The 12355-nt window shown below is 40.1% G+C and overlaps 1 long non-coding RNA gene across 2 annotated transcripts in view; it reads left to right on the top strand.

Moving 5' to 3' along the window:
- LOC138988884 (uncharacterized) overlaps window positions 1-10336 on the top strand; it is a 486353-nt gene extending 476017 nt beyond the window's left edge. For both annotated transcript variants that reach the window (XR_011465111.1, XR_011465110.1), the window contains one exon: window positions 9881-10336. This is a non-coding gene — a long non-coding RNA (uncharacterized lncRNA). The remainder of the gene's footprint in view (window positions 1-9880) is intronic.
- The last annotated feature ends 2019 nt before the right edge of the window (window positions 10337-12355 follow it).

Here is a 12355-nt window from a genome sequence, read left to right as displayed (position 1 = left end):
TGTTATTAATATTTGCAGAGCAGGAGGTGTTACTTCATTTATCCATATATACTGTATACATCTGTCTGTGGAACTTGATTGTACAAAGTGAATTTCTGTGTAGAAATTGAGATTATGTTGCCTAATTTAGCAGATAACCATGGGGAAAATAGGCTGAGTTGCCCATTCATTGCTTCCAGGTCTAGGTAAAAGAGAAGAGGCAAGGATTGGAGAAGAAGCCTCGTGAAAAGTCAGTCAGGACTTTTCTGATACTCTTGACTTTTCTGCCCTAAGGCCATATCCTTAAGTTAAAGAGAGACCTAAAATATGGGGATATATTGGCTGAAGGCCCCAACTTCTGGGGAGGAAAGAAAGCACCATCTTCTACACTGTACCCACAGCAGGAGTTTTCTGACATAGGGAACAGGCACTGTTCTACTGGGGTACTAAGGTAATGATGGCAAAAGAATAGCCGATTCTAGTCATCTAATATAACTGCTTAAGGCATCATGTTGAAAAAGACTCTAGATCTGGCAAGAATGAGAGCCGCCATTGATTTGGGATGTTGGCCATGATTCAGGATCAGAGAGCATCTGCACACATCTCAGTAATTTCCCATTTCTGTACTAACAAGAAAAGCTTTCAAAAGGAGGAGAAAAGAACGTAAAACGTCTTTCCTTCCACATGGCATGCCCTATTGGATACTTTTCCTCTTTGGATTGATTATGACTATAGCTTTAGTTGGCTAAGAAGGTCCAGGGGCCACCCTACTTATGAGACAGCTGTCTCCTACCATTAATTTTTTAAGGGTGGGTAGGGTGGGAGGTTTAAGCCTATTGAATCAGATCTTAGGAAAGCAATCTTCCCATTTATGCTCTTTCCCTTGGGTGTGTTCTTCCTTCTTTCTGCTTGTAAGAATGATAGCTCTTAGAATGAGCTAGGATGGTTTTTCATGCAGGACTTAGTGCCGGGGACCAGCCCCGGCTGATCCAGGGTATTCGAAGCGGGGACGGTGTCGGCGACCTATTTATTTAAATATTTTATCAAAGATATAAAGAGTAATAGGATGAGGATAGCTCAGTGAGGAAATTCAGTGGAGAAAAGAGGCTGAGTAGCTTGGTTTACGTGGGAGACCAATAAAACTTCAAGACAAGAAGTTTACACCACTTACGTAGGCCACAGGCGTCCTTCCGTTCTCCCGAAGGAGAGTAGACACTGAGGCCTCCCCGGTCGGATCTTAGAAGCCCAGGCATAATTAGCAAGCATGGCGGGTTCCGCGCTCCAGATGGAGACTCAGCCAGAATTTGGGAGAGAGAGCAACATGGGGAGACCAAGTTTCGGTGAACAAGGCCCGCGCTTTATTTTCCAAAGTAGTTTTTATACGTTAAGTTGTGCATAGAGGATAATGGGGGAAGGGGTGGAGTCATGCAAGGACAGCAGTTCCTGGTCCTAATCGAAGCCAGGCTTTCAAACTTATCATATGCAAAAGTTCAGGTGAATTACATCATCTTCTGGCCAGGAGGCCTGTTAACATTTTAGGAAACTTATGGAATTTAGAAAGATGGTAACAATAACCCGGTGTACGAGACAGCAAAAGAGACACTGATGTATAGAACAGTCTTATGGACTCTGTGGGAGAGGGAGAGGGTGGGAAGATTTGGGAGAATGGCATTGAAACATGTAAAATATCATGTAAGAAACGAGTTGCCAGTCCAGGTTCGATGCACGATACTGGATGCTTGGGGCTAGTGCACTGGGACGACCCAGAGGGATGGTATGGGGAGGGAGGAGGGAGGAGGGTTCAGGATGGGGAACACATGTATACCTGTATGGGATTCATTTTGATATTTGGCAAAACTAATACAATTATGTAAAGTTTAAAAATAAAATAAAATTAGAAAAAAAAAAAAAAACAAACAAACAAAAAATAAATAAAAAATAAAGGTGATTATTCCAAAGTCAGGCACCAGCCTCCAAAAAAGCATTGGACAAAGCTGCATTCCTATAGGGCAAAGGTGAGGTGGGCTCAATCAAGAAAAGAATTAACTCAAGGGTCCAAGGTTACAAACATTGAGGCTACTACTTACATTTCTATACACCCATTATATCAATCAATACATTGCCAAGGACACAGTAGGTAAGGAGTAAGGAGACTTAGCAGCAAACATTGGCCCAATAAGTGAAAAACCCTTCACCAATACAATTTCTAATCAATCTTTTAACTACTTAAAGGAATCTGTGTTTAGACAGTTTAGAACATCTCCTGCCTCTCACAGTTGGGAGGCTCTGAACAATCACATGTGGCCGGAAAAACCTATTCAGGCAGGCTAGAGGATTTCCAAAGGAGTTTGTAGGTTAAACACTGTCACACCCAGGAATTATTAACTGGAGCTGTAAGCTAACTCTTTTTTCAGAGAGAGGTAGTAGGGGACAGCCCCCCGTAAAGTCAGAGGTGTAGGTGAAAGCACAAAGCAGAAAGTAGGCAGACTCTGGTTTTGGGGGTAGATGCTTGAGAATTTCCAGGGGGACTCCTGAGGCTCGATCCCGCCTTTGCGTATGCCGAGCCTCCTTCCTCATGACCTTTGCCATGGGCGGAGTTCCTCACGCTGGCTCCTGGCAGTGATAGAATTCCAGTTGAGCTATTCCAGATCCTGAAAGATGATGCTGTGGAAAGTGCTGCACTCAATATGCAATATGCCGGCTCCCGGCAACTTAGTCCATCCAGGACCACAAATTTGGTCCTTATAATTTAGACGTACCTCATCAGGCAGTAAGAGTTGGTACCAGAGCTCCCTCTGTACTTATAAACCTATTTCCTCTGACTAGCTCTGTCCATTTGTACCTTGCTCATAGACCTAGCAGGACTGGTGTTAGACTGAGGTGGGCAGCAGATCAAGGACTCACAGATTTGAGATCGCAGCAAAATATCTTGCCGACTTATGACTCTCACCAGTAATGCATATTTTCCTAGAGATGTAGGGATAAAGACAATGCATATAAAGTGCCTGGGACTCAAGTAACTGCCATGTAGTTAACTATTACTATTATCATTATAATAATGACAGATGTCACTTGGAAGACCAAATCGTTCCTTACCTGCTTTGATTTTGGGTCAGAGTAATAAGTCTTGGTATGTACCAGACGGGAGGGTAACGTTCTTGAGAAAATATCTGGACAACAGTAAGCAGTGCATGTGTCCTTTAAAGATCCATTAGTGAGAAATTCAATACAAAGCCCATTCTAAACCTCATTGTTCAAGTGAGTGCTTTGAAACATAAATGGAAAGTTTGACATTAGCCACTCTGCTTCCTTGGATTTGTACTCTATGTGTGTGAGAAAGTCATTCAGTCATATTCAACTCTTTGCGACCCCATGGACTTTACAGTCCAGGGAATTCTCCAGGCCAGAATACTGGTGTGGGTAGCCTTTCCCTTCTCCAGGGGATCTTCCCAACCCAGGGATCGAACCCAGGTCTCCTGCATTGCAGGTGGATTCTTTACCAGCTGAGCCATCAGGGAAGCCCATGTACTTTATGAGGTTTTATTATTACTTTTTTTTTAAACAAATATTCAGGAGCATCTCCAGATAATGCTCGCTTATCAGTTGGCTGAGTTTTAGACATGCACAGACTCCAGATGTGATGTATCCAATCATTAGGAAATTTTGAGGCTTTTTGATAAGCTATTTTCAGGATGGTTAGAAATTATGCAATTGGTATGCTTCCCAGATCCTTCCGTGAAAATAGTCACCTTACAGGTATGGTGGGACTGTGTGGATGAAGTAGCTCTTGGGAATTAATTGGTTCACATCATTAAAAACAACTAAAAATATAGGATTTGCAGATTTGGGGTAAGTTAGGTTTATAGGCTGGCTATTGATAGGAAAGGGAAAAAAGCTCTGTATTGTGAGTATGTACATTTTCAAGATATGCCAACAAAAATGCTGAAGACCTTGTTCTCCAAGGGAAACTTTGGTAGATAAGAAAGCTAGGGGTGCTGGCCAACCCTGAGCTGTGTAAATAAATGCTGGGCCAAAGATGTTAAAGGGTTACTACTTTTACAAGGAGGGGAAGAACTCAGAAATGGAGGACTCAAAAACATGGGTGATGCCATGACCTGGTAGCTAGGAGAGAGGACTGAGAAGGTGCAGTGTAAGCCCAAGGATGCACAGTATAGTTTTAAGGTTAATTAATGTGAGCTAAAGGGTGTACAGTGTCAATGTCTGCTGTATCAGAAGTTATAAGTTTGGAAGGTGTTATGAAAAATGGGATTTGACCAGGGGAACCGTATATACCCGAAATTTTGCTTTCCCCAATTATCAATAGTTTGTTCCTTAAGAGGAGTTCAAGGAAGACAGATATGGTCAAGAGTACCAAAATATGACATTGACCAAGACTTCAGTACTAAAATCTATTGTAGAATTCCAGTAAGCTAGGCTAGACCATGTGAGGGAATCCCTGTTTCTAATCAGAACAAGCCATATGATTCGTTAATATTTCATTGTACTTAGGGAACTATCCAAAGTAGATATACCTGGGATTGTTGGTATTTGTGTCAAACTTGGCTGTCCCTCTCTCAGGAGTCTTCCCACTCTGGGTCCATCCAGCATCTGGCTCTGCTATTTCTCACCAAGGATAAAACTGAAAAACATAGAGAGGAAGCTAAAGGGAGAAAGATTTTAGCTGATTGAGGAAGAACTTTCTAATGGTCCAGCTCTCCGTGATAGAAAGATTGCCTCTGAAGATTGTTAAGCTCTCTGTCTCTGGAGGGAAACTCATCAAGACCAGTCAACTTTTATTGAAAATGCTGTAGAAAAGTTGAGAAAGAGGATAGACCCTTTCCATTTTAGCATTATGATTCTGAATCACTTTACTCCAGGCCTCATCTTTAAAATAATCCCTGAGGTCCATTGCTGCTCTGTAATAATGAAAATTATTATCCATAAAATTATTATCCTTAAAAATGTTGCCACAAATTTTGGTGCTTTGTAGGTGAAGAGAACAGAATGAATAAAAGCTTGATAAACAAAAATTTAGGGAATTCATTACCACTAGACCTGTCTTACAAGAAACACTAAAGGGAGCTCTTCAAGCTGAAATGAAAGGACAGTAATTAACAATGTAAATCATATGAACATATAAAAATCACTGATAAAGATAAATACTTAAACAAAGGCAGAATTGTCTAATATTGTAATGATGATACATAAATCACTTTCAACTAGTATAAAAGTTAAAAAAATAAAAATAAAAGTTAAAAAGCATTAAAATAAGTATAACTATAATAATTTGTTTTTCATATACAATATAAAAAGATATAAACATTAAAAAAAAAGATATAAACTGTAACATCAATAACCTAAAATTTGAAGGGACGAAGAAATAAAAGTATAGAGTTTTTGTATGCAAATTTGAAGTTGTTCTCCACTTAAAACAGGATAACTATTAGATATTTTACGTAATTCTCATGGTAACCAGAAAGGAAAAAACTGTAATAAATACATAAAAGATTAAGAGTGAAGAATCAAAGCATACCACTACAAAAAGTCATCAATCACAAAGGAAAACATCAAGAGATGTGGAAAGAAACTACAAGACAGTCAGAAAACAATGAACAAAATGGCAATCATAGGTCTTACCTATCAGTAATAATTTTAAACATAAGTGGTCTAAATTCTTCAATTAAAAGACACAGGATAACCAAATGGGTTTAAAAAATGATATGTTATCTATAATAAAAACTCACTTTATAGCTTTAAGGACACATACAGGCTGAAAGTGAAGGGATAGAAAAGATACTCCAAGCAAGTGTCTACCAAAAGAGGTCAAAAGCGGATATACTTATATCAGACAAAATAGTCTGGTATAGAATAGTCAAAATAGTTAAAAATGGTCATGATGGGGCTTCCCTGTGGCTCAGTGGTAAAGAATCCACCAGCCAGTGTAGGAGACAGAAGTTTAATCCCTGATCTGGGAAGATCCCACATGCTGCGAGGCAACTAAGCCCGTGCACCACAACTTCTGAGCATGTGCTCTAGAGCCTGGGAACCGTAACTCCTGAGCCCATGCGTCAAAACTGCTGAAGCCCGCTTGCCCTAGATCCTGTGTTCCACAAGAGAAGCCACTGCAATGGGAGGCCTGAGCACAGCAACTACAGAGTAGCCCTGGCTTCCCTGCAATCAAAATAAAGCCCACACAGCAACAAAGACCCAGCACAGCCAAAAATAAAGACATAAATAAAAATTCTTTTTTAAAACCTTTATGAGATTTTTAAAAAGTCATTATACAGTTGACCTTTGAACAATGTGGATTTGGATTGAACGAGTCTACTAATATGTGAATTTCTTTCACCAAATGCACTACAGGACTACACGATCCACAGTTGGTTAAATCCAGTGGATGCAGAAATGCAAATATGGAGGGCTGCCTATAAAGTTATATGCAGACTTTCAACACTACAAAAGGTTAGTGCCCCTAACGCATATTTTAAGGATCAATTATATAATAAAAAAGGGCCAATTCATGGAGAGGATATAACAATTTAAAATATTTGTCACCCAACATTCAGAGCACCTAAATATATGAAGCAATATTAAAAGAACTGAAAGGAGAAATAACAATACAGTGATAGTAGGAGACTTTATTATCCCACTAACAACAAGGGGTAAAACTAATAAGAAAGCAGCAGATTTATACAACACTATAGACCAATCCTAAAGGAAATCAATCCTGAATATTCATCGGAGGGACTGATGCTGAGGCAGAAGCTCCAATACTTTGGCCACTTGATGCAAAGAGCCAACTCATTGGAATAGACCCTGATGCTGGGAAGGATTGAAGGCAGGAGAAGGGGATGACAGAGAACAAGATGGTTGGGTGGGATCACTGACTTAATGGATATGAGTTCGATCAAGCTCCGGGAGACGGTGAAGGACAGGGAAGCCTGGCATGCTGCAGTGAAGGGGGTCGCACAGAGCTGGACATGCCTGGGCAACTGATCAACAACATAGACTAGTCGCAGGCCACACTGAACATTCTCCAGAAAAGACTACATGTTAGGCTACAGAATAAGTGGTTACAACTTTAAGAAGGCTGATTTCACATCATATATCTTTTTCAGTCACAATGGTATGAATCAATAACAGGTGGAAACTTGGAAATTTTGCAATACATGGAAATTAAACACATACTGCTAAACAACCAATGGGTTAAGGAAGAAATCAAACAGAAATCAAAAATATCTTGAGACAAACAATGGAAATACAGCATACCAATATTTATGGGATGCAGCAAACACACTTCTAAAAGGAAAATTCATAGCTATAAACACCTATGTTAAGAAAAAAGAATAATCTCAAATAAATAACATAACATTTCAAGAAAGTAGAAAAAGAAGACCAAATTAAGCCTAAAGTTAATAGAAGGAAGGAAATAATAAAAGACTTGAGCAGAAATAAGTGAAATGGACAATAGAAAAACAGTAGAAAAGATCCATGAAATTGTTTGTTTTTGAAAGACAACTAAAATTACCAAACCTTTACCTAAACTAAGAAAAATAGGGGTCATCCAAATAAATAAAATGACAAAAGGAAGACATTACAACTGACACCACAGGTGTCAGAAGGATCGTAGGAGATTGCTATAAACAATTATACAGCAACAAATCAGATAATCTAGAAGAAATGTTTAAATTCCTAGAAATGTGCAACCTACAAAGATTGAATTATGAAGAAATAGAAAATCTGAACAATAGCAAGTAAAGGGATTGAATTAGTAATCAGAAACCTCTCAACCTCCCGGTAGAAACCAGACAGCCTCACTGGTGAATTATATCAAACATTTAAAGAAGAATTAATGCCAATCTTCCTCAAACTCTTCCAAACTTGAAGAGGAGGGTACACTTTCAAGCTCATTTTATGAGGCTAGTATCATTCTGATACCAAAGCCAGATAAAGACTCTAAAAGAAAAGAAAATTACAAACTAGTAAACTGATGAACATGATATAAAAATTCTAGCAAACTCTAGCAAAACTGAATTCAACAACACATTAAAAGAACCATGATCAAATGAAATTTATCCCTAGGATATAAAAACAGTTCAACATACACAAAGTCATATGTATGACACATCACATTAACAAAAATGAATGGTAAAATCATATGATCATCTCAAAAGATGCAGAAAAAGCATTTGACAGAATTCAACATTCTTTCATGATAAAAACTTTCAACAAATTAGGTATAGAAGTAACATATTCAACATGATAAAGGCTATATATGACAAGCCACTGGTTAACATCATATTCAGCAGTGAAAAGCTGAAAGTGTTTTCTTTAAGATCAGGAACTAAACAAGTGTTTTATCCAAGATCTCACCACTTCTATTCAACCTGCTACGGAAAGCCCTAGCCAGAGCAGTTAGGCAAGAAAAAGAAGTAAAAATATCCAAGTTGAACAAGAAGAAATAAAATTGTCTGTATGCATATACAATGGAATATAATCCAGGCTTTTTTAAAAAAGGAAGGAAATTTGCAACAACATGGATGAACCTTGAGGGTATTATGCTAAGTGAAATAAGTCAGACAAAGAACAACAAATGCTATACAATCTCACTTATATGTGGAAACTTAAATAAAAGTTGAACTCCTAGAATCAGAGTAGAATGGTTGTTGCCAGGACTGGGAGGATGGGAAAAATGGAGAGACCCTTGTCACAGGGAACAAACTTTCAATTATAAATAAGTTCTGAGGATCTAATGTACAGTATGGTGACTGTAAGTAACAATACCATATTTTGCAAACTTGAAATTTTATGAGTAGGTCTTAAATCTTCTCACCACAAAAAAAAAATAAAAAAGAAACTATCTGAGGTGATGGATGTGTTAACTTTATTGTGGTAATGATCACACTACATATAATATATTAATATATAATTTTTCATGTTGATATTCCATTTTAAGGAAAACCATTGGATTTCCATTAAGGGAAAGGGAAGAGAGGCCAGTAGGGAAAAGGAAAAAGTAAAATAGCAGAGTGCATTGTCATTATTAGAGATAAATATGAGGTCATTATGATTATTATAAAGAATAATGTATCTGCATGTATCATTCATTTTGTCTAATGTTTTATCTATTCATGCTTCTCCCTCCAGAAATAATTTGCCTTCACATGGTATATAATCCAGTTTCCCAAGCCGCTTTAGGAGATGCCAAATATTTAATGACATCCCACCTAGAAACAATAAATACATTTGAGTCAGTCAGACTCCTGGGGAAAGGGATACTGAAAATTTGATGAAAGGGATTAATAAATTATAACCAGGCTATTAAGATGTGAATCACTAAAGACTCCTGACACTCTTTTCCTTTTTCTAATTAGAATTAAGAAACAAATAAACAGACTCACTTCCCTGTGCTTAGATTTCCTCCCCTTCCTTTCTGAGGCCAGTTGGTTGGTCTAGTTCATGAACTTTCATTTAGACGTTAGGATGGCTTTAATCAGTCTGCAGTAAGGGTCTGGACTGCTCAGAGGCAGTACACAGGTGCTTTAAATCAGACGCTGTGACCATATTGGTGAGATGCCAGTCACACAGCTGGGAACAGGGAAGAGCCAATTTGTAGGCCATGGGGTTTCTTCCCAATCAAAGTGCTCCTACCAATGGATCTCAGGGCCTACTTCAAGCTGGCATAGACCCAGGCTTCCTAAAAGGAACCTTAAGATTGTCTCATCCACCCCTTTTTTGTATAAGCAGAAATTTACAAAAGTTTGAAACTTGTCTCAAAGGAGAGGGAGCAGGTTGTCCAAAGTTACACAACTTTTGATAGCAAGGCTCACTAAAGAACTTGGGTCTCCTGACCCCTGGACTGCTGCTGCTCTCTCTCCATCTATTTCTATATCTATTGCAGGGGCCCAGATCCAACAGCTCTGAACTCCCCCATCCAGTCACTGGACCACCTCTAGAACACAGCATCAGAGGACAGCTGTAGGATCTCACTTACATGTGGACTCTTAAAAGGCTGAACTTATAGAATCAGAAGACAGCTAAAGCCTCACGTAACGGAAGACTATCCTTGCGCCCCACTGTGGGTGAAAGATCCATGTCTCCTCCCTCTGAATACCTCATGTGGAGCCCGGACATCACACTCATTTGGTATGAGTGCCTACACTCTGTCACTCACCTTTGCATCCTAGAGCCGGACCAGTGCCCAGGAAAGGAGTCCATGGGGTAAAAATCACTTAAATGAAAGAATCATGAGAGTTTATCTAATTTCAGAATAATTTCTTTCTTTTTTTTTTTTTTTAGTGCACAGTGATGCAATGTCAAGATTGGTTAAAAATGTGTTTTCCTCCAATATTTCATGGATTCTCCTTCAAGACAAGTTTTCAATAAACTTTTGCTCAGGTTTTCTATATTGATGCTAGGTAAAAAGGAAAGTAAACACAGGAGCCACCGTCCTCTGGGGCTCACAGTCTAGTGAAGGAAACCCATGTCCAGACGGTTGTGATCTGGGGTGAAGGTACACCATGAGAGGGTGAATCATTGAGGGACGTGCAGATCAGAAGCACGGCAGAAGTGACACTGAGCTGAGGGTTGAAGGATAAGTCAGTGATGACAAGGTGATGACAAGGAAAGGTGTTTCAGACAGAAGGAACAACATGTACAAAACCATGAAATGAGATGGCGTGAGAAAGCATGCCCGAAGATGTAGGGAAGAAGGAAATTGGCAAATCTTATACAAAAGAAATCCCATTTGTTTGTTTCTCTGCTTGTTTGCTTTCCCAGAAGAGGTCATTGTTGAATAGAGGAAGAAGGATTGGATTTGGAAATTGAATAGCTCAAAACAATAATGAGTCTGTTTATATTAGCTGAGTTTATATTGTACATGCCAGGCTCGGTTACACAGCTACCACATGCTGGAGAATATATAGTACCCCTCACCATTTAGAGCTGGGGAAACTGATGCTCAGTGAGTACTAGCAGGACTGTTTTGCTTCTTGCTCCTGTTTGTTGAGACCCTGGGATGTAGCATAATCCACCACTTAAGACACAGTACAAGGCTATATGATCCCGATCCTGGTAGAAGTTTCCTTCTGTCATAAAAAGCTGCAATCTCTACTTCTTCCCTGAATGTCCACGATGACTTCTGCCAGAGGATACAGGAATATCGCAGAGCCTTCCAAAGCATGGGAGAACACTGCTCCACCCACTCTCCTGCTCACGCGCCTCTCAGCAAACTTTCCTCATAGGCCTGGAAGTGTGCCCCTTGGGGTGTGGGGGAGCTGGGATTGCCCTGCCTCTCCCATTTTCCCAAGTACTTGCTCCCCTTGTCCCATGCACTTGTGTCTTCTTCAGATACTCCCATTCACTCAGCACTTCTGGCTCCTCAGATTCACAGTTACTGTGTCAAACTTAGAGCCTCTCACCTTTTCCAAGGAGTCCCCATCCCCTTGCACACAGAATCACTCCTTCCGCTGGGCACTCCCTGCCCTTGGGGGCTCCCTGAGAGTTGTCAGAGCTCAGTTTATTCTGCACCCACAGAAGACTGAGACTCATAGAAGGCAAGTCTTTGGACTCTTTTGCACCAGTTGAGTAAACAGTTGGCCTCTGGGCCATCAATGGGCTGAATCCAGAGGAGATTCAAGCCCTGACTTCTGTCCCTTCTTGGTGCCAGGAACAGCCTGCATTAGAAGCTAGTGAAACAGTGTCCTTGCTGGTCACCATGCCGGTTGATGAGGCAGGCAGGTGCACCTGGGTAGACTTCTTGCTCTGATATACTTCTGGAAGTTCCATGGCCCATCCTCACCTCCAACCCCGCATGGAGCCAGGAGACGGTAACGGAATGTGACCAGGGTTCTTGAGCAGCCCCACTGGCCTGCTTGGTCCAATGCATATATGTCCCCAGTGCATCCTGCCTGAAGCATTTGTCCTTTCTAGAAAGTTGAAAGAACTGCTCCCTATTTCCTGTGTATGTATTTTCTCCCTCCTAATTGTATTCCTTTGGTCCTTTTAATGATATTTTGCACGAGAGTGGTATAAAACATGTATTCATGTGTCTTTCTTGCATCCTACTGAAGCTTTTAAATAGGTAGATTTCTTCTAAGAAACATTTTTCTTTTCTGAAATAATTTTTCTATTTCTTTATTTTTGGAGGTTGTGGCGGGGGGAGGCACACCATACAGCATGTGGGATCTTCCTCTCCCAATCAGGGATGAATTCCATGCCCCCTACAGCAGAAACTTAGAGTCTTAACCACTGGACTGCCAGGTAAGTCCCTCAGGAAACATTTCTAATGGAGGAATGCTCAGTACTATGACCCTTTCAGTGCTAATTGGCTCATTCTGTCATCACTGAATTTGAAAGTCAGCTCCTCCAGGTACCA

This window comes from Bos mutus, chromosome 8, assembly GCF_027580195.1.
Source record: "Bos mutus isolate GX-2022 chromosome 8, NWIPB_WYAK_1.1, whole genome shotgun sequence".
NCBI classification, from domain to species: Eukaryota; Metazoa; Chordata; class Mammalia; order Artiodactyla; family Bovidae; genus Bos; species Bos mutus.
This window is presented reverse-complemented; position numbering and strand designations above follow the sequence as displayed.